This window comes from Oncorhynchus mykiss, chromosome 15, assembly GCF_057628025.1.
Source record: "Oncorhynchus mykiss isolate SJ-2025 chromosome 15, ASM5762802v1, whole genome shotgun sequence".
Lineage (NCBI taxonomy): Eukaryota > Metazoa > Chordata > Actinopteri > Salmoniformes > Salmonidae > Oncorhynchus > Oncorhynchus mykiss.
In genome coordinates this window covers 67391444-67415710 of record NC_143036.1, presented here as the reverse complement: position 1 = coordinate 67415710, position 24267 = coordinate 67391444, and positions in this window count along the sequence as shown.

Below are 24267 nucleotides of genomic sequence, written 5' to 3'. Positions count from 1 at the left end.
TAGAACCAGGAACAGATATAGCCGTTGGTTCTTTCCAGACCCGACTGCCCTTGACCAAACATCCTGTTGCGTTCTGCATTAGCATTGAACCCCTACCCCCGTGATATGCAACTTTTCAGGGAAGTTAGGAACAAATATACACAGGCAGTTAGGAAAGCTAAGGCTAGCTTTTTCAAGCAGAAATTTTCATCCTGTAGCACAAACTCAAAAAGGTTCTGGGACACTGTAAAGTCCATGGAGAATAAGAGCACCTCCTCTCAGCTGCCCACTGCACTGAGGCTAAGAAACTCTATTACCACTGATACATCTACTATAATTGAGAATTTCAATAAGCATTTTTCTAAGGCTGGCCATGCTTTCCACCTGGCTACTCCTACCCCGGCCAACAGCCCTGCGCTCCCCACAGCAACTCGCCCATATCTCCCCCACTTCCCCTTCACCCAAATCCAGACAGCTGATTTTCTGAAAGAGCTGCAATATCTGGACCCCTACAAATCAGCCGGGCTTGACAATCTGGACCCTCTCTTTCTAAAATGATCTGCCGAAATTTTTGCAACCCCTATTACTAGCCTGTTCAACCCCCCTTGTGTATCGTCTGAGATTCCCATAGATTGGAAAGCTGCCACGGTCATCCCCCTCTTCAAAGGGGGAGACACTCTAGACCCAAACTGCGACAAACCTATATCTATTCTACCCTGCCATTCTAAGGTCTTCGAAAGCCAAGTTAACAAACAGACCATTTCGAATCACACCGTACCTTCTCTGCTATGCAATCTGGTTTCAGAGCTGGTCATGGGTGCACGCTCAAGGTCCTAAACGATATCATAACCACCATCGGTTCCGGACCGTCGACCGTCGCTGGAGGTTCCGGACCGTGGACCGTCGCAGGAGGTTCCGGACCGTGAACACTCGTTGGCGACTGTGAATACGCTCTGGAGGCCTAGTGCGTGGAGCTGTCGGTACAGGGGGCACCAGACTGGTGACACACACTTCAAGGCACGTGTGTGGAACTGGCACAGGACGTACCGGACTAGGGAGGCGCACTGGAGGCCTGATGCGTGGAGCCGGCACAGGTGGTACCGGACTGATGACACACACTTCAGGGCGAGTGCGAGGAGGATACACAGGACATACCGTCTGGGAAGGCGCACTGGAGGCCTAGTGCGTGGAGCTGGCACAGGACGTACTGGGCTGTGGAGGCATACTAGAGACCTGGTGCGTATAGCTGGCATCAATTGTACCGGTTCAATGACACACTTTGCACGGCAAGTGCGAGGAGCTGGCACAGGACGTCCTGGGCTGTGAAGGCGCACTGGAGACCTGGTGCGTGGAGCCGGCACAGATTTTACCAGACTGATAGCACGCTCCTCAGGATGAGTACGGAGAGCTGACTCAGGTGGCATTAAACTGATAACACGCTCCTTAGGGCAAATGTCGTGTATCTTCCACCAACTCAACAACTCTCTCTGTTCTCTCTCCTCCAATATGTCCATCCACTCACTGACGGTCTCTGACTCTCTCCGTTCACTCTCCTCCAGTTTCTCCCTCTTCTCCCAGATTGGCTCTGGTTCACTCCTCGGCTCCGCCGACAACCCCTTGTGCCCCCCAACAAAATATTTTCAGGCTGTTTTTTGGGCTTTCTTTATGGCCGCGAACCCCGGCGTCGTCGCTGTCCTCCCTCCTTTCCTTGCATCCTCTGTGACTCCTGCCAAGGAAGGATCTCCTGTCCTTCCATTATTTCCTCCCAGGTCCAACTTATTTTCCCCATCGTAGCCTGCTGCTTGGTCCTTGGTTGGTGGGATATTCTGTCACGATCGTGAGGAGAGACGGACCAAGGCGCAGCGAATGTAGAGTTCCACATATTTATTTTAAAGTGAAACTTACCAAAACCAATAAATCAATAAACTAACAACAAAACGTGACTACGTGGTGCACATGCACAAAACACAAAATAATATCCCACAAACACAGGCGGGAAAATGCTACCTAAATATGATCCTCAATTAGAGACAACGATTACAAGCAACCTTTAATTGGGAATCATACAAATCACCAACATAGAAAAATAAACTAGAACACCACATAGAAATAATAAACTAGAATACCCCCTAGTCACGCCCTGACCTACTACACCATAGAGAAACAAGGGCTCTCTATGGTCAGGGTGTGACATCAATACATAACATGCCAGCTCACTACATAGCATGTCAGCTCAATACATAACATGACAGCTCAATACATAACATGACAGCTCAATACATAGTATGTCAGCTCAATACATAACATGTCAGCTCAATACATAACATGTCAGCTCAATACATAACATGTCAGCTCAATACATAACATGTCAGCTCAATACATTACATGACAGCTCTATACATTACATGACAGCTCAATACATATCATGTCAGCTCTACACATGTAATTTCTATCTTCAACAGCCAAGCCTCCTATGCTTCAGCCGGCTTAAATGAGCTTGTAACACAACATTTTCTATCTTCAATTTTCTATATGTTGCTGCACCTAGGGCTGTTGTGGTGACCGTATTACCGCCACACCATCGGTCATGAGTCATGAGCGCAGTAAAATTCCATGTGAACGTTGAGTCATGGTAATCGCCTCTAATGCACTCAGGACATGCGTTGGTAGTACCCTAATGACCATCAGGTTCTAATGGCCTGGTACTCAGGGCTCTATCCTTCTAACCACTCTGACATCAATGCAAATGGAATCAAAAATCACATCAAACACTTATCATCAAAACAGTATCATGCTTTTAAAACTCACCTCACGGTGATGATCAATGTGAAGAAAGAAGTTCAAAAGCAGGTTGAAACTGAGTGTAAAACATGGCCGTTGTGGATGTTGTTTGAAAGCCTAACACAACGAAATGGACAATGATTTCTACGGTGATGATTCATTCAGAACAACCATATGCATATTAGAACATATGCATTGGCTTATGAGTCCAAGCCTGAAAAAGACCTGAATGAAAATAATGGTTGTGCTGTTATACAATATATAGCCTACCGCATATTATGCATGGCAGAAAAACATAAAACTGATTTAAGATGTCTTGGTACATAATTGGTCTAGCCTTTGAGTGTGGACTGCATTATTATGTGTACTGGGTTACTTTGTTATGCTCCAAAATTTCATCCACGAGTTTGGGAGAGAATGTATAGCCCTAGGCAGTGTTGTTGGTTCATTGAATGTGCAGGGCGGCTTACAATTATAGTGTAGTTGTATATGATTTTGAATAGCCTAGTAATAGGAGTTGTTTTAAATTTTCATAATTAATAGGTTGACACATTACCTTTAGCTGCAAAATATATAACCACCATGTGTTTCCATCTCCTCCTCTCTCTTCTTTATTCATTTCTCAAGTGCCCAGAAGGGCTGTCAACAGTTTAGTGAAATACGTTTCCTTGCAAAAACATGTTACTATCAATGTTTCTGAACAGATTTCACTTGGTCTACCAAAATAAGCACTGGTTAGCTGCAGGAACAGGGTTGGGGAGCCCATGGCATACAGAGTACTGGGTAGCTGCAGGAGCAGGGTTGGAGAGCCCATGGCATACAGAGTACTGGGTAGCTGCAGGAACAGGGTTGGGGAGCCCATGGCATACAGAGTACTGGTTAGCTGCAGGAACAGGGTTGGAGAGCCCATGGCATACAGAGTACTGGGTAGCTGCAGGAATAGGGTTGGGGAGCCCATGACATACAGAGTACTGGTTAGCTGCAGGAACAGGGTTGGGGAGCCCATGGCATACAGAGTACTGGTTAGCTGCAGGAACAGGGTTGGGGAGCCCATGGCATACAGAGTACTGGTTAGCTGCAGGAACAGGGTTGGAGAGCCCATGGCATACAGAGTACTGGGTAGCTGCAGGAACAGGGTTGGGGAGCCCATGGCATACAGAGTACTGGTTAGCTGCAGGAGCAGGGTTGGAGAGCCCATGGCATACAGAGTACTGGTTAGCTGCAGGAACAGGGTTGGAGAGCCCACGGCATACAGAGTACTGGTTAGCTGCAGGAACAGGGTTGGAGAGCCCATGGCATACAGAGAACTGGGTAGCTGCAGGAACAGGGTTGGAGAGCCCATGGCATACAGAGTACTTGTTAGCTGCAGGAACAGGGTTGGAGTGCCCATGGCATACAGAGTACTGGGTAGCTGCAGGAACAGGGTTGGAGAGCCCATGGCATACAGAGTACTGGTTAGCTGCAGGAACAGGGTTGGAGAGCCCATGGCATACAGAGTTTGGGCTGAATATCACCTGTTGTGCAATGAGAGCATGCTCCTCACAGTGGTGGTTGGTGCAGTTTTAAGATGAGGGAGGACGATTTGTTTTTCATGAGCATGGCCTTATTTCTATTACAGGATATTGGATGACTGTCATTCATATTCCATTCACCCAGTTCAATATGTCGTGTCTTTACTATCATTAACTGAAGACTGATAGTTTTTATCAAAGATTCTCTGTAAATAGTTATTACGTGATTAGACTGATTAATAATATAACTGTAATTACTAGGAAGTCAGGGCACCAAGGAAAAATGTTCAGATTACAAAGTTATAATTTCCTAAAATAACTTTTCAGGTATTTTTTCTGATTAATTAGTCTTCGAATTAATTAATAATTTACTTTACCTCACGTTAGTCTCATTCCAAACGTCGTAAATTGTTGATTATCTGCCAGTCTTCACTATGAGTCATCCATACATCAATTGTCTTAAATCATTTATTTAATACTAACTAAGGAATTCACAGAAATGCATAAACAAACAAGGTAAATGTGGTTATATGAAATGATAGGAGAATGTGCCCTATTGGGCTAAACCTGGCGGCATGGCGGCTTGTTAGACAAAAGGGGAAGTAGGGGTCGACTAAGAAGTCACTACAGAGTTAATAATTAATAATTATAACAATTGAAATGCTAATCCTTTTCAAATGAACGCTCACTCATTCAGGAACAATTGCAATTAATATATATATTTACGCTCACTGTGTTGTCTTGGTCGCTGGTGACAAGTTTGTTTCTTTTGTAGAATTGTCCGTCTCTCTCCCTCTGTCTCTCGGTTGCGGTTACAGGGGATAGTTCAGAGTGACATTCGTTATAGAATGAATGTTTCGGCGGTTGTCGTTCTTCGCGTTCAATGATACCGAATTCCTAGCTGCAGACTAGTAATTAATATCAAAGACTTGTTCTTATTCTGTCGGTATCAATAGTCTACGAGTTTAACCACGTGGTATGGTTAAAAGATTCAGCAATGATCTACAACCTTTGTCCTCCTAATGGAGAAAAACATGGTCTGCAACCTTTAGCCATCTCGTAATTGAGGTAAGCTCGGTCTGCTGATCGAAAACCCGAGTGGGGGTTTTATTCGGAAGGGCCGAAAAAGGGCTGTCCCAGGATGTCTGACCCTAACTGGGCTCAGGGGCGGTCCTCTGATTTAGTTCAAATCAAAAGGGAATTGTATTTTTCTTCATTAAACAGTCAAAAATCATATTACACAATTATACAAACAGTATCATACTCACTCATACACTTTACATCTAATTGTTGTATAAGATGAATGTAAACTTCTGACTTCAAATGTATATTTATTACACTTTGGTTTCACTAATAAATATGTTGAAATAGAACCAAATGATCTTTTCCCTTCCTCAGTCCTTTTTAAATAGCATATATGGGCTTTTGGGCTACGGTATACAGTGCCTTCAGAAGGTATTCACAACCTTAGACTTTTTTCACATTTTGATGTGTTACAGCCTGAATTTAAAATAGATACTATTCAGATATTTTGTCACTGGCCTACACACAATAACCCATAATGTCAAAGTGGAATTACGTTTTTCGAAATGTTTCCAAATGAAGTGCAAATGAAAAACTGAAAGGTCTTGAGTCAATAAGTATTCAACCTCCTTGTCATGGCAAGCCTAAAGAGGTTCAGCAGTAAAAATGTGCTTAACAAGAAGCCTAATAAGTTGCATGAACTCAGTCTGTGTGCAATAATAGTGTTTAACATGATTTGTGAATTACTACATCATTTCTGTACCCCACACATACAATTATCTGTAAGGTCCCTCAGTCGGGCAGAGAATTTCAAACACAGATTGAACCACAAAGACCAGGGAGGATTTCCAATGCTTCGCAAAGAAGGGCACCTAATGGTGGATGAGTAAAACAAAACAAAAAAAAAGCAGAAATTGAATATCCCTTTGAGCATGCTGAAATTATTAATTACACTTTGGATGGTGTATAAAATACACCCAGTCACTACAAAGATACAGGCGTCCTTCCTAACTCAGTTGCCGTAGAGGAAGGAAACTGCTCAGGGATTTTACCAATGGTGACGTTAAAAAAGTTATAGAGTTTAATGGCTGTGATAGGAGAAAACTGAGGATGGATCAACAACATTGTAGTTATTCCACATACTAACCTAATTGACAAAGTGAAAAGAAGGAAGCCTGTACAGAATAAAAATATTCCAAAACATGCATATGTTTGCAAAAAGGCAACCAAAGTAAAACTGCAAAAAATGTGGCTAAGAAATGAACTTAATGTCCTGAATACAAAGTGTTATGTTTAGGGAAAATACAACACATAACTGAGTACCACTCTTAATATTTTCAAGTATGGGGGTTAGTGGTATGCCTGTCACGATCATCAGCAAGGACTAGGGAACTTTATGATAAAAATAAACAGAATAGATCTAAGCACAGGTGAGAGAAATTCACCTTTCAGCAAGACAATAACCTCAAACACAAGGGCAAATATACACTGGAGTTGCTTATCAAGAGATTGAATGTTCCTGAGTAGCCTAGTTACAGTTTTGACTGAAATCGGCTTGAAAATCTATGGCAAGATAGATTTTGTCTAGCAATGATCAACAACCAACTTGACAGAGCTTGAAGAATTTTATAAAGAATAATGGGCAAATGATGCACCATCCAGGTGCGCAAAGCTATTAGAGACTTACCCAGAAAGATTCACAGCTGTAATAGCTGCCAATGGTATTGACTCATAGGGTTGATTAATTATGTAATCAAGGTATATTAGTGTTTTATTTTTCATAAATGTTTTACCAAATGTTTGACATTATAGAATACCATTTACCACTTTGACATTAGAGAGTATTTTGTGTAGATGATTTTAATACCACAATTTGTTAAGTTACAGCCTTATTCTAAAATGTATTAAATCCCCCCCACACATCAACATTTACCCCAGTCTGAGGTCCTGAGCTCCCTGGAGCAGGTTTTCATCAAGGATCTCTCTGTGCTTATATCTGTTCATCTTTCCCTCAATCCTGACTAGTCTCCCAGTTCCTGCCGCTGAACATCCCCACAGCGTGATGCTGCCACCCCCATGCTTCACTGTAGGGATGTTGCCAGGTTTCCTCCAGACGTGACGGTTGGCATTAAGGCCAAAGAGTTCAATCTTGGTTTCATCAGACCAGAGAATCTTGTTTCTCATGGTCTGAGAGTCTTTAGGTGCCCATTGGCAAACTCCAAGCGGGATGTCATGTGCCTTTTACCAAGGAGGGGCTTCTGTCTGGCCACTCTACCATAAAGGCTTGATTGGTAGAGTGCTGCAGAGATGGTTGTTCTTCTGGAAGGTTCTCCCATCTCCACAGAGGAACTCTGGAGCTCTTTCAGAGTGACCATCAAGTTCTTGGTCACCTCCCTGACTAAGGCCCTTCTCCCCCGATTGCACTGTTTGTCCGGGCGGCCAGCTCTAAGACGAGTGTTGGTGGTTCTAAGCTTCTTCCATTTAAGAATGATGGAGGCCACTGTGTTCTTGGGGACCTTCAGTGCTGCAGACATTTTTGGTGCCCTTCCCGAGATCTGTGCCTCGACACAATCCTGTCTCGGAGCTCTATGGACAATTCCTTTGTCGTCATGGCTTGGTTTTTGCTCTGACATGAGACCTTATATAGACAGGTGTGTGCCTTTCCATATCATGTCCAATCAATTGAATTTACTACAGGTGGACTCCAATCAAGTTGTAGAAACATCTCAAGGAATATCAATGGAAACAGGATGCACCTGAGCTAAATTTGGAGTCTCATAGCAAAGGGTCTGAATGCTTATGTAAATAAGGTTTTTCTGTTTTTTTATACATTTGCCAAAATCGTCAAAAAAAATCTGTTTTCGCTTTGTCATTATGGGGTATTGTGTGTAGATTGATGAGGAAAATAAACAATTGAATTTATTTTAGAATAAGGCTGTAACGTAACCAAATGTGGTAAAGGTCAAGGGGTCTGAATACTTTCCATATGCACTGTAACTTCATTTCTATTATATTTAGAGTTTAGAGGAATTAATCGAATTGGTAAGGAGTTATTATCAGGCTGATTAATGCAATGCATGTCTGTTGAATTTGGAAGAATCCACCTGCACTCGACGCCGCCCCACATACTCAGCCAGTTAGAGCCGCTACTGTAGTGCTGCCGTGGCATACTGCATACTTTTTACTAAACGGTACGTGCTAAATTGTATGCTATGACGAGTACATATTATGCAGTTTAAGTATGTAGTACACTAGTATGGGCATTCGGACACGGCCACTGTCTATATGTGTACTCTCCTTTGATAACAGACAGACTACTTATCTCGTTCTCCCACTAATGGGCAGAAGAGGTGGTCTCTCGAATGAAGAGTGTATGCCAGCACTGAATCTGTTCTGGTTAATCAAGGACAGATACAGTCAGGAGGGCCTTCTGGCTGTGTGCGTAATGTTAATCACACTCAATACTATGAAATAAAATCTCCATCATCGCAGATTGTGCACCCTGCTGTTTTGTATAAGTGTCAGTGGATCCAGAGTGGACGCGCACACATTCTGACACTCACATGCTAATGACGACACACGGAGTGTTGAGAACACACCGATACATGTGTATGCCCAGGTAATGTAGACCAACACCTGATGGGCAAATAATGCATGCACACTCACATACAACACACACATGAACTACCCTTTTGCGTAGTTGCAATTCATATTCCAATAAGGTGGAAATATACACTGAGTATACAAAACATTATGAACAGCTGCTCTTTCAATGACATAGACTGACCAGGTGAAAGCTATGATCCCTTATTGATGTCACTTGTTAAATCCACTTCAATCAGTGTAGATGATGTGGAGGAGACAGGTTAAAGAAGGATTTTCAAGCCATGAGACAATTGAGACATGAATTGTGTATGTGTGCCTTTCAGAGGGTGAATGGGCAAGACAAAAGTGCCCTTGAACGGGATACGGTAGTAGGTGCCAGGCGCACCGGTTTGTCTCAAGAACTGCAACTCTGCTGGGTTTTTTCACATTCAACCGTTTCCCATGTTTATCAAGATTGGTCCACCACCCAAAGGACATCCAGCCAACTTGACACAACTGTAGGAAGCATTGGAGTCAACATGGACCAGCATCCCTGTGGAACGCTTTCAGCACCTTGAAGAGTCCATGCCCCCATGAATTGAGGCTGTTCTGAGGGCAAAAGGGGGGAGGGGTGCAACTCAATATTAGGAAGGTGTTCTTAATGTTTTGTACACTCAGTGCACATCAGATAGCAGTACATCCTCATTTGGTATGCGTCACGCATTCATGACATTGTGTCCAAAAAAACAACTCCCTTATCTCGCCCATTGATACAAGACCCGACAATTAATTGTGATTTCTGTCATCTCTCCAAGTCAAACATTATGGAATGTGGGCCCTCTCAAAATTCAACCAATTGTTTTCGGGACGATGTGGGGGCTAAGTGAGGGAAAAGCATTTGTAAGCCACTTTTTAGATAAAAAAAGCATTTTTTTCCCCCTTAATGAGAAAATGTCCAATGTCGCCGACGCTCTCTTGCCATCAAAGTAAAAGAGACTTTCACCGTGGGTCATTACAGCAAGAGGCTCCTGTCAATAGCAGCCCTTAATCGTATTTGATAGAGGGCCACAACTCCAGTCAAAAGCTATCCTCTCCACAAGGACTAATGGCCCACTCTTCCTTTGAACTCCAACTGAGTGAGAGAGAGAGGGAGAGTGTGTGTACGTGTGAGAGAGTATCTGTGTGTGTGTGTCAGTCTGTTGGTGTGCGTATCTGTGTGTATGTGTGTGAACGTGTATATGTGTTTGCGATAGTGTGTCTGAGTGTGTGTATGCATGCACGCGCATGATATAGCAAGAAATCAACACAAGGCACTAGAACACAAGGCATTAAATCACAAGACATTTTAACACAAGGCACTAGAACACAAGGCACTTGAACACAAGGCATTAGAACACAAAGTACTGGAACACAAGGCACTTGAACACAAGGCATTAGAACACAAGGCATTAGAACACAAGGCACTAGAACACAAGGCATTAGAACACAAGACATTACAACACAAGGCACTCGAACACAAGGCACTAGAACACAAGACATTTTAACACAAGGTACTAGAACACAAGGCACTAGAACACAAGGCATTAAAACACAAGACATTTTAACAAAAGGCACTAGAACACAAGGCACTAGAACACAAGACATTTTAACACAAGGTACTAGAACACAAGGCACTAGAACACAAGGCATTAAAACACAAGACATTTTAACAAAAGGCACTAGAACACAAGGCACTAGAACACAAGGCAATAAAACACAAGACATTTTAACAAAAGGCACTAGAACACAAGGCACTAGAACACAAGGAGACAGAACACAAGGCATTTGAACACAAGGCACTAGGACACAAGGCACTAGGACACAAGGCACTAGGACACAAGGCACTAGGACACAAGGCACTAGGACACAAGGCACTAGGACACAATGCACTAGGACACAAGACACTAGAACACAAGGCACTACAACACAAGGCACTAGAGCACAAGGACACAAGGCTATGTGGGCCTTTGATGCAGCTCTTCTGTCATGATCAATGTGGTCCAACACTGCAACCGAAATACATTGACTGTGACTGATTGACTGGATGGGTGATGCTTAGTTTAGCCGCCCCGTCTCCTCGGGCTCTTAAGCCAGGCACCCCACACCTCGACCATCACAACCCGGCCACCACTGGGTCCCAGTCAGCCTGTCTGTCACTAGTCCACCCACAAACAAAGCCCTGGGACACACTAATGCAATGTGACCACTATCAGTCCCTCACGTCGTTCTCCATAGGCCCACTACCTCTCTGTCACATCAAAGGCAGATATTCTCCTGGCTGTCAGGGGAGAAGCTTACTCAGCCTCCCTTCTTCTCAACTCGGTACTCCCTCAGTCCCCTCACGCCTCAGTCCTCTCACTCCTCAGTCCCATCAGCCCCCTCACTCCTCAGCCCCCTCACTCCTCAGCCCCCTCAGTCCCCCCTCAGCCCCCTCAGTCCCCTCACTCCTTAGTCCCCTCACTCCCCAGTTACAGTTCAGGACCCTTTCAGGCACTACAGGTCATTAAGGGTTCATTTCAGTGACAGCTTGATGGCCTAGTAGTGATGGGGAGGCTGCTGACTGGGAGACTCTGCAGACTTGAAGACGATTAAAGACTCATGTTGAAGCTTAGTTAAAAGAGATTCCTATGATGGGTATGTGTACTGTGCAGTGACACCTTGAACAAGTTGGATTTTTATATAACTTTGTTGGTAATTGAACCACACAGAGGCTTTTATAAAGAATTTTAGAATGCTTTTATTAACTGAAATTTTTGCATATTCACTACATGACCAAAAGTATGTGGGCACCTGCTCGTCGAACATCTCATTACAAAATCATGGGCATTCATATGGAGTTGGTCCATCCTTTACTGCTATAACAACCTCCAGTCTTCTGTGAAGGCTTTCCACTAGATGTTGAAACACTGCTGCGGGGACTTGCTTCCATTCAGCCACAAGAGCATTAGTGAGGTCAGGCACTGATGTTGGGTGATTAGGCCTGGCAGTCGGTGTTCCAATTCATTCCATCGGTGTTCGATTGGGTTGAGGTCAAGGCTCTTTGCAGGCCAGTCAAGTTATTTTTTTAGAAACTTTTTTTGGGGGGTAGATCAGATTTTATATTGCAGAAAGATTGTGGGTTCCATCAATATGTAATTGTCTGCTTCATTTCCTATCCTACATGTAAAACATTTTGTAAATATACAGCATTTCTAACATACATATAGAAGGTGCCTTCGGAAAGTATTCAAACCCCTTGGCTTTTTCCACATTATTCTAAAATGTATTAAATTAATACAAATCCTCGGCAATCTACACACAATACCCCATAATGTCAAAGCGAAAACAGGTTTTTAGAAATCTTTGAAAATTTATTAAAAACAAAAAACTGATTATACCTTTAATTTGCAAACTGTAAGTATTCAGACCCTTTGCTATGGGTTGCGTTACGCACTGAAGGTAAGTGAGGAGTCAGACGCAGGAGAGCAGAAATGTCAGTGTAGCGTATAACTTTTAATCAGCGCAAGTCCAAAAAGACGGTCCAGTACAAATACCCCAAAAACAATGTGAACAAACAGTTCACCCGTAAGGCGTAGAACCACACTCAAAATACACAGAGGAAAGCCTCCACAAGCAACAAGAAAAATTATCCCGCACAAACCTAAGCGGGGAAACAGGGTAAAGATACACACAGAAATGAAAGCAAATGAAAACCAGGTGTGACAGAACCAAAGACAAAACAAACGGAAAAGGAAGCATGGATCGGTGATGGCTAGTAGGCCGGCGACGTCTGGGCCTCACTGCGGTGACGGTCAGCGCTTGCCTTCTGCCGCCCTTCAGCCCGTTTCAGGCACCCGTGGGTGACCTCCCAGGTTTCCTTCGAACGCCTCACCCAGTCGTCCACCAAAGGAGTCTCGGTCTGGCTCTGATGCCATGGTACCAGAACCGGCTGATAACCAAGGGTGATAAGTTAGTAGAGGAGTGGCGGAGTGAGTTCTGGGCCATCTCTGCCCATGGAATGAACGTCGCCCACTCCCCTGGCCGGTCCTGGCAATACGGTCCTGGCAATAGTGCCGGAAGACGTGTGTAAACAGGGCCTCCACAGTCTGTAGGGCCGTAGGGAGACCGGGCAAAGGGAGGTGACGACAGAACTTAGAAAACCGATCCACAACGACCAGGATCGTGGTGTTGCCCTGTGACGGAGGAAGATCGGTCAGGAAGTCCACCGACAGGTGTGACCAAGGCTGCTGTGGAACGGGAAGAGGTTGTAATTTCCCTCGAGGCAGGTGCTTAGGAGCCTTGCACTGAGCGCACACCGAGCAGGAGGAAACATAAACCCTCACGTCTTTGGCCAAAGTGGACCACCAGTACTTTCCACTAAGACTTCGCACCGTCCTACCGATGCCCAGATGACCAGAGGAGGGTGACGTGTGAGCCCACCAGATCAATCTGTCACGAACATCAAATGGGACATGCACCCGTCCAGCTTAACACTGAGGTGGAGTAGGCTCTGAACGTGACGCCCGTCCACCTCCCAGTGCCACCAGACAAGAGGCCGGAAATATGGGAGTGGGATTGATGAACTGCTCCTCTATATCATACAGTCGTGACAGTGCGTCTGCCTTAGTGTTCTGGGTGACCCGGTCTATATGACATCGTAAACCTAAACTGGGTGAAAAACATAGCCCACCTTGCCTGGCGAGGGTTCAATCTCCTCGCCGCCCGGATGTACTCTAGATTACGGTGGTCAGTCCAGATGAGAAAAGGGTGTTTAGCCCCCTCAAGCCAATGTCTCCACACCTTCAGTGTCCCGACGACCGCCAACAACTCCCGGTCCCCCTCGTCATAGTTTTGCTCCGCCGGGCTGAGCTTCCTCAAAAAGAACGCACAGGGGCGGAGCTTCGGTGGCGTACCCGAGCGCTGTGAGAGCACGGCTCCAATCCCAGCCTCGGACGCGTCCACCTCCACTATGAATGCCAAAGAGGGATCCGGATGGGCCAGCACGGCAGCCGAGGTAAAACAGAGCTATCAGGCAACCAAAAGCTCAGCCGACCACTGCAGATGCACCGGTCCCCCCTTCAGCAGTGAGGTAATGGTAGTAGTTGGCAAATCCTACAAATCGCTGCACTTCCTTTACTGTGGTGGGAGTCTGCCAATTACTCACGGCTGCAATGCGGTTTACACTCCATCACCAAGCCCGATGTGGAAATGCGATATCCTAAGATGGAGACGGACTGTTGGAAAAACAAGCATTTCTCAGCCTTGAGAAACAGGTCATGCTCCAACAGTCGCCCAAGTACTCTGCGCACCAGAGACACATGCGCGGCGCATGTAGCGGAATATATCAGAATGTCATCGATATAAACCACCACACTCTGCCCGTGCAGGTCCCTGAGAATCTCGTCTACAAAGGATTGGAAGACTGCTGGAGCATTCTTCAACCTGTATGGCATGACGAGGTACTCATAACGGCCTGATGTGGTACTATACGCTGTCTTCCACTCATCTCCCTTCCGGATACGCACCAAGTTATACGCGCTCCTGAGATCCAGTTTTGTGAAGAAGCGTGCCCCGTGAAATGACTCAATCGCCGTGGCGATGAGAGGTTGCGGGTGACTGTACCCCACTGTAATGGAATTTAGACCTCTATAGTCAATGCACGGGCGCAGACCAATTTTGTTTGGAACGGCAAACCAGATGAAATTAAAAGGGCCTATTTACAGTGCCTTGCGAAAGTATTCGGCCCCCTTGAACTTTGCGACCTTTTGCCACATTTCAGGCTTCAAACATAAAGATATAAAACTGTATTTTTTTGTGAAGAATCAACCACAAGTGGGACACAATCATGAAGTGGAACGACATTTATTGGATATTTCAAACTTTTTTAACAAATCAAAAACTGAAAAATTGGGCGTGCAAAATTATTCAGCCCCCTTAAGTTAATACTTTGTAGCGCCACCTTTTGCTGCGATTACAGCTATAAGTCGCTTGTGGTATGTCTCTATCAGTTTTGCACATCAAGAGACTGAAATTTTTTCCCATTCCTCCTTGCAAAACAGCTCGAGCTCAGTGAGGTTGGATGGAGAGCATTTGTGAACAGCAGTTTTCAGTTCTTTCCACAGATTCTCGATTGGATTCAGGTCTGGACTTTGACTTGGCCACTCTAACACCTGGATATGTTTATTTTTGAACCATTCCATTGTAGATTTTGCTTTATGTTTTGGATCATTGTCTTGTTGGAAGACAAATCTCCGTCCCAGTCTCAGGTCTTTTGCAGACTCCATCAGGTTTTCTTCCAGAATGGTCCTGTATTTGGCTCCATCCATCTTCCCATCAATTTTAACCATATTCCCTGTCCCTGCTGAAGAAAAGCAGGCCCAAACCATGATGCTGCCACCACCATGTTTGACAGTGGGGATGGTGTGTTCAGGATGATGAGCTGTGTTGCTTTTACGCCAAACATAACGTCTTGCATTGTTTCCAAAAAGTTCAATTTTGGTTTCATCTGACCAGAGCACCTTCTTCCACATGTTTGGTGTGTCTCCCAGGTGGCCTGTGGCAAACTTTAAACGACACTTTTTATGGATATCTTTAAGAAATGGCTTTCTTCTTGCCACTCTTCCATAAAGGCCAGATTTGTGCAATTTACGACTGATTGTTGTCCTATGGACAGAGTCTCCCACCTCAGCTGTAGATCACTGCAGTTCATCCAGAGTGATCATGGGCCTCTTGGCTGCATCTCTGATCAGTCTTCTCCTTGTATGAGCTGAAAGTTTAGAGGGACGGCCAGGTCTTGGTAGATTTGCCTTTGTCTGATACTCCTTCCATTTCAATATTATCGCTTGCACAGTGCTCCTTGGGATGTTTAAAGTTTGGGAAATCTTTTTGTATCCAAATCCGGCTTTAAACTTCTTCACAACAGTATCTCAGACCTGCCTGGTGTGTTCCTTGTTCTTCATGATGCTCTCTGCGCTTTTAACGGACCTCTGAGACTATCACAGTGCAGGTGCATTTATACGGAGACTTGATTTATCTGTAGAAGCTATGAGAATAGAAAGGTTCAATTTGTTTGTGAAGCATCATAGCACAGTTAAAAAATATATGGCAAATAGATATCCAAAATGGATGATGTTGAGCGATAGATGGGAGAGGTTGAATGGAGCTGAAGGGTGGGACTAATGGCAAGATAAAACATGTAAATCATACGGAGTCTGTAAAATGTATATAGGTTCAGAACCTTTGTGAAATAGCACTGTTACAAATAGAAACTCAATCAAACTCAAATCAAACTGGATGGACATCAGAAATAGAGGAAGGACTAAAAACAGACAAAAAATAACTATTGTAAAATAGACTGTGTCTGTAAAATGTGTATAAGATGTAGAAATTGAAGGTAAAAACCGAAGTGTTTATTTGTTTACTCCAATTGGGGGATCGGCGGTAGGGTTTGTGGGGAATAATAATAAAGGTATATTCTTTAAAAAAGTATGTATGTCTATATAGGTATGTGTGTGTATATATGTGTATATGTATGCATGCGTGTATGGATATATATATATATATATTTACCAGAAAAATATATGGGGGATTGGAAATGATGCAGACAATTACATTGATGGAACCAATATTCTTTCCGCAATATTAAGCTGATCCACCCCTTAAAAAAAATGCACACACCTGTCTATATAAGGTCCCACATTTGACACTTGTTAGGAATTTTATGAATAATGACTAAACAATATCTACATTTTAGATAGAACCATAACGAATGAAACTTATACTCTGTTTTATTATATCTGATTAACCTGTTAGAGCTCTAGGGGCGCTATTTCATTTTTGGATAAAAAACGTTCCCGTTTTAAGCGCGATATTTTGTCACGAAAAGATGCTCGACTATGCATATTCTTGACAGTTTTGGAAAGAAAACACTCTGAAGTTTCAGAATCTGCAAAGATTTTGTCTGTAAGTGCCCCCAGAACTCATTCTACAGGCGAAACCAAGATGATGCATCACCCAGGAATTAGCAGAATTTCTGAAGCTCTGTTTTCCATTCTCTCCTTATATGGCTGTGATTGCGCAACGAATGAGCCTACACTTTCTGTCGTTCGCCCAAGGTCTTAGCAGCATTGTGACGTATTTGTAGGCATATCATTGGAAGATTGACCATAAGAGACTACATTTTCCAAGTGTCCGCCTGGTGTCCTGCGTCGAATTCGGTGCGCAATTGCCAGCTGCTTCTACTTTACCGTTTGATTCAGGGGAGAAAACATGTGTCCAAGAACGATGTATCAATGAAGAGATATGTGAAAAACACCTTGATGATTGATTCTAAACAACGTTTGCCATGTTTTCAGTCGATATTATGGAGTTAATTTGGAAAAAAGTTTGCGTTTTGAGGACTGAATTTATGGATTTTTTTTGGTAGCCAAATGTGATGTATAAAACGGAGCTATTTCTAATACACAAGGAATCTTTTTGGAAAAACTGAGCATCTGCTATCTAACTGAGAGTATCCTCATTGAAAACATCAGAAGTTCTTCAAAGGTAAATTATTTTATTTGAAGGCTTTTATGTTTTTGTTAATGTTGCGTGCTGGATGCTAACGCTAATGCTAACGCTAAATGCTAACGCGAAATGCTAACTCTAGCTAGCTACTTTTACACAAATTATTGTTTTCCTATGGTTGAGAAGCATATTTTGAAAATCTGAGATGACAGTGTTGTTTACAAAAGGCTAAGCTTGAGAGATGGCATATTTATTTCATTTCATTTGCGATTTTCATAAATAGTTAACGTTGTGTTATGCTAATGAGCTTGCTGATAGATTTACACAATCCTGGATACAGGGGTTTTTTCATAGCTAAACGTGACGCAGAAAACGGAGCGCTTTGTCCTAAACAAATAATCTTTCAGGAAAAACTGAACATTTGCTATCTGAGAGTCTCCTCATTGAAAACATCTGAAGTTCTTCAAAGGTAAATGATTTTTTTGAATGCTTTTCTGTTTTTTTGTGTAAATGTTGCCAGCTGAATGCTAATGCTAAATGCTACGTTAGCCATCAATACTGTTACACAAATGCTTGTTTTGCAATGGTTGAGAAGCATATTTTGAAAATCTGAGATGACAGTGTTGTTAACAAAAGGCTAAGCTTGAGAGCTAGCATATTTATTTCATTTCATTTGCGATTTTCATGAATAGTTAACGTTGCGTTATGGTAATGAGCTTGAGTCTGTATTCACGAACCCGGATCCGGGATGGGGAGATCAGAAAGGTTAACAATATGAATTCATAAGTGAGGGATTGTGGAGCATGTAACAGGGGGTAATTAAATTAAATAAATACCATTCCAGCCAGGTTGGAGAAGACTGGAAGTGGGGTTTTTAAGGAAGCAGAAAGGGTTGTTAACCTATGGTTGAACCGATTCAACTTAGCTCTGGGATGTTTAGATAAGGCAGTGTGTGTTTTCTTACGTTTTCCATTAGCTGGAACTGTCTGCTGAATGGTGATGGATGAAGAAAGGGGTGGGAATAAACTATTGAACTGTTGGGATAAATAATATTTTATAACTTATGACGTCATATTTTGTATATAAACTGTTGTTCGTGGTTACATGTCAGAGCGCTCCGAGAATAAATACTATTATCTATCTTTGATAAGACAGGTCTGTCTATTTTATGCAAATAAGAATCTTACAAATTCTCATAAAATAGACTAAGTGAATTCAATTAATGAAAACACATTGGAATAATGAAATTACTTTAACACACTGCATGTCAGAGCAAAAACCAAGCCATGAGGTTGAATGAATTGTGCGTAGACCTCCGAGACATGATTGTGTCGAGGCACAGATCTGGTGAAGGGTACCAAAACATTTCTGCAGCATTGAAGGTCCCGAAGAACACAGTGGCCTCCATCATTCTTAAATGGAAGAAGTTTGGAACCACCAACACTCTTCCTAGAGCTGGCTTCCCGGCCAAACTGAGCAATCAGAGGAAAATTCAAAGATTTTTTTTAAGATGAATAAAAGTTTAATAACTAAAATAGTCATTGCATAAGTATTCAGCTCCCTGAGCTGTTAGAAAACCTTTGGCATCGATTAAACAGCATGATCATTACACAGGTGCATCTTGTGCCTCTCCAAAACGTGCAGTTTTGTCACACAACACAATGTCACAGATGTCTTGAGTTTTGAGGGAGCGTGCAAATGGCATGCTGACTGCAATAATATCCACCAGAGCTATTGCCAGAAAATTTAATGTTCATGTCTCTGCCATAAGCCACCTCTAACATAGTTTTAAAGAATTTGGCAGTACGTCCAACCCGGCCTCACAGCCGCAGACCACATGTAATAACCATGCCAGCCCAGGACCTCCACATCCGGCATTTCACCAGCGGGATTGTCTGAGACCAACCACCCGGACAGCTGATGAAACTGTCGGTTTGCACAACCGAGGAATGTCTGCAAAAACGATCAGAAACCGTCTCAAAGAAGCTCATGTGCGTGCTCATGCTCATCGTCCTCACCAGGGTCTTGACCTGACTGCAGTTCGACGTCGCAACCGACTTCAGTGGGAAAATGCTCACCTTCGATGACCCCTGGCATGCTGTAGAAGTGGGCTCTTCGTGGATGAATGCTGGTTACAACTGTACTGGGCAGATGGCAGACAGCGTAGCTTGTATGGTGCCGTGTGGGCGAGCGATTTGCTGATGCCAGTGTTGTGAACAGAGTGACCCATGGTGGTGGTGGGGTTTTGATATTGGCAGGCATAAGCTACAAACAATGAACACAATTGCATTTTATCGATGGCAATTTGAATGCACAGAGATACCGCGATGAGATCCTGAGGCCCATTGTCGTGCCATTCATCCGCCACCATCACCTCATGTTTCAGCATGATAATGCACAGCCCCATGTCGCAAGGATCTGTACACAATTCCTGGAAGCTGAAAATGTCCCAGTTCTTCCTTGGCCTCCAAATTCACCAGACATGTCACCCATTGAGCATGTGTGGGATGCTCTGGATCAATGTGTACGACAATGTGTTCCAGTTCCAGCCAATATCCAGCAACTTCTCACAGCCACTGAAGAGGAGTGGGACAGCATTCCACAGGTCACAGTCCACAGCCTGATCAACTATATACCAAGGAGATGTGTCATGCTGCATGAGGCATACTGACTGGTATTCTGATCCACGCCTCTACCTTTTTTTTAAGGTATCTGTGACCAACAGATGCATAGCTGTATTCCCAGTCATGTGAAATCTATAGATTAGGGCCTAATTTATTTATTTCAGTTGACTGATTTCCTTATATGTACTGTAACTTAGTAAAATCTGAAAATGTTGAGTGTTGCATTTCTATTTGTGCTCATTGTAGATGATTATGACAACAGAGAAATAGTGCAAAAGTCATGAAAGAAATTAGGCCCATGGGCTGCCGGCCGTAGACATTTTTAAACTGTGTATATACACCTTTGACTGACCAGGTGAATCAAGGTTAAAGCTATGATCCCTTATTGACGTCACCTGTTAAATCCACTTCAATCCGTGGGGAGGAGACACGTGAAATAATTATTTTTAAGCCTTGAGACAATTCAGACATGGATTGTGTACGTGTGCCATTCAGAGGGTGAATGGACAAGACAAAAAATTGAAGTACCTTTTATTGGGGTATAGTAGTAGGTGCCAGGCGCACCGGTTGGTGTCAAGAACTGCAATTCTGATGGGGTTTTCACGCTCAACAGTTTGCTGTGTGTATCAAAAATGGTCCACCACCCAAAGGACATCAAGCCAACTTGACACAACTGTGGAAAGCATTGGAGTCAACATGGACAGTGTGTGTGTGTGTGTATATATATATATATACAGTCGGAAGTTTACATACACTTACTAGGTTGGTGTCATTAAAACTAGTTTTTCAACCACTCCACAAATGTCTTGTTAACAAACTATAGTTTTGGCATGTAGGTTAGGACATCTACTTTGTGCATGACACAAGTCATTTTTCCAACAATTGTTTACAGACAGATTATTTCACTTATAATTCACTGTATCACAATTCCAGTGGGTCAGAAGTTTACATACACTAAGTTGACTGTGCCTTTAAACATCTTGGAAAATTCCAGAAAAGGATGTCATGGCTTTAGAAGCTTCTGATAGTTTAGTTGACATCGTTTGAGTCAATTGGAGATGTACCTGGGGATGTACTTCAAGGCCTACCTTCAAACTCAGTGCCTCTTTGCTTGACATCAAGGGAAAATCAGAAGAAATCAGCCAAGACCTCAGAAAAACAATTTAGACCTCCACAAGTTTGGCTCATTCTTGGGAGCAATTTCCAAACGCCTGAAGGTAACACATTCATCTGTACAATCAATAGTACGCAAGTATAAACACCATGGGACCACACAGCTATCATACCACTCAGGAAGGAGGTGCGTTTTGTCTCCTAGAGATGAATGTACTTTGGTGCGAAAAATGCAAATCAATCCCAGAACAACAGCAAAGGACCTTGTGAAGATGCTGGAGGAAACGTGTAAAAAATAATCAATATCCACAGTAAAACGAGTCCTATATCGACATAACCCGAAAGGCCGCTCAGCAAGGAAGTAGCCAATGCTCCAAAACCACCATAAAAAAGCCAGACTACGGCTTGCAACTGCACATGGGGACAAAGATCGTACTTTTTTGGAGAAATGTCCTCTGGTCTGATGAAACAAAAATATAACTGTTTGACCGCAATGACCATCGTTATGTTTGGAGGAAAAAAGGGGATGCTTGCAAGCCGAAGAACACCATCCCAACCGTGAAGCACGGGGGTGGCGGCATCATGTTGTGGGGGTGCTTTCCTGCAGGAGGGACTGGTGCACTTCACAAAATAGATGGCTTCATGAGGTAAGAAAATTATGTGGATATATTGAAGCAACATCTCGTGACATCAGTCAGGAAGTTAAAGCTTGGTCGCAAATGGGTCTTCCAAATGGACAATGACCCCAAGCATGCTTCCAAAGTTGTGGCAAAATGGCTTAAGGACAACAAAGTCAAGGTATTGGAGTGGCCATCACAAAGCCCTGACCTCAATCCTACAGAAATTTGTGGGCAGAACTGAAAAAGCGTGTGCGAGCAAGGAGGCCTACAAACCTGACTCAGTTACACCAGCTCTGTCAGGAGGAATGGGCCAAAATTCACCCAACTTATTGTAGGAAGATAGTGGAAGGTATACGTTTCCTGTAGTTCTTGACCAGGTTTGCACACACCGCAGCAGGGATTTTGGCCCATTCCTCCATACAGACCTTCTCCAGATACTTCAGGTTTCGGGGCTGTTGCTGGGCAATACGGACTTTCAGCTCCCTCCAAAGATTTTCTATTGGGTTCAGGTCTGGAGACTGGCTAGGCCACTCCAGGACCTTGATGCTTCTTACGGAGCCATTCCTTAGTTGCCCTGGCTGTGTGTTTCGGGTCATTGTCATGCTGGAAGACCCAGCCACAACCCATCTTCAATGCTCTTACTGAGGGAAGGCGGTTCTCGCGATACAAGGCCCCATCCATCCTCCCCTCAATACGATGCAGTCGTCCTGTCCCCTTTGCAGAAAAGCATCCTCAAAGAATGTTTCCACCTCCATGCTTCACGGTTGGGATGGTGTTCTTGGGGTTGTACTCATCCTTCTTCTTCCTCCAAACACGGCGAGTTTAGACCAAAAAGCTCTATTTTTGTCCCTTCAGACCACATGACCTTCTCCCATTCCTCCTCTGGATCATCCAGATGGTCATTGGCAAACTTCAGACGGGCCTGGACATGCGTTGGCTTGAGCAGAGGGACCTTGTGTGCGCTGCAGGATTTTAATCCATGACGGCGTAGTGTGTTACTAAAGCTGCTTGCCTATTGTCCTGTAGCTCATCCCAGCCTTTTGCAGGTTTACAATTTGACCCTGATGTCCTTACACAGCTCTCTGGTCTTGGCCATTGTGGAGAGGTTGGAGTCTGTTTGATTGAGTGTGTGGACAGGTGTCTTTTATACAGGTAACAAGTTCAAACAGGTGCAGTTAATACAGGTGGAGAACAGGAGGGCCTCTTAAAGAAAAACTAACAGGTCTGTGAGAGCCGGAATTCTTACTGGTTGGTAGGTGATCAAATACTTATGTAATGCAATAAAATGAATTACTTAAAAATCATACAATGTTTTTTTGCGGGTCTCTCACAGTTGAAGTGTACTTATGATAAAAAATTACAGACATCTACATGCTTTGTAAGTAGGAAAACCTGCAAAATCGGCAGTGTATCAAATACTTCTTCTCCCCACTGTATACATATATATGTGTGTGTGTATATATATATATATATATATATATATATATATATATATATATATATATATATATATATATATATATATATATATATATAGGTTTTAACTCCAACCCTGTTCCTGGAAAGCTACAGTCCTGTAGGTTTTAATGCCAACCTTTTTCCTGTAGAGCTACAATCCTGTAGGTTTTAACTCCAACCCTGTTCCTGTAGACCTACAGTCCTGTAGGTTTTAACTCCAACCCTGTTCCTGTAGAGCTACAGTCCTGTAGTTTTTAACTCCAACCCTGTTCCTGTAGAGCTACAGTCCTGTAGGTTTTAACTCCAACCCTGTTCCTGTAGAGCTACAGTCCTGTAGGTTTTAACTCCAACCCTGTTCCTGTAGAGCTACAGTCCTGTAGGTTTTAACTCTAACCCTGTTCCTGTAGAGCTACAGTCCTGTAGGTTTTAACTCCAACCCTGTTCCTGTAGAGCTACAGTCCTGTAGGTTTTCGCTCTCCAACCCTGTTCCTGTAGAGCTACAGTCCTGTAGGTTTTCGCTCTCCAACCCTGTTCCTGTAGAGCTACAGTCCTGTAGGTTTTAACTCCAACCCTGTTCCTGTAGAGCTACAGTCCTGTAGGTTTTAACTCTAACCCTGTTCCTGTAGAGCTACAGTCCTGTAGGTTTTAACTCCAACCCTGTTCCTGTAGAGCTACAGTCCTGTAGGTTTTCGCTCTCCAACCTTAATCTAGTGCACCTGATTTCCAACCATATTATGTTATTGATGCTCTCGTACACAATCCATTTCAGTTTGTACAACTATACCATGATTAAATTGATTGACCTTTGACACACTACAATAACCTTGTTTATTAATGCATTTCCTCCTCTGCTGGTTTCAAAGCAACCTCAGGCAGCTGATGGTCTCCAAAAATGGAGGGAGTCATTTCCCTGTCATGATGTTTTTTTAAAGGCATTATTGGTGTGTACATACCTTCTCCCTCTCATCCAAATGAATCTCTGAAGAGAGAGTGTGTCTGCGTGTCTGTGTGTGAGAGAGAGAGGCATATCTGACTCCACAGTGCTGCCAC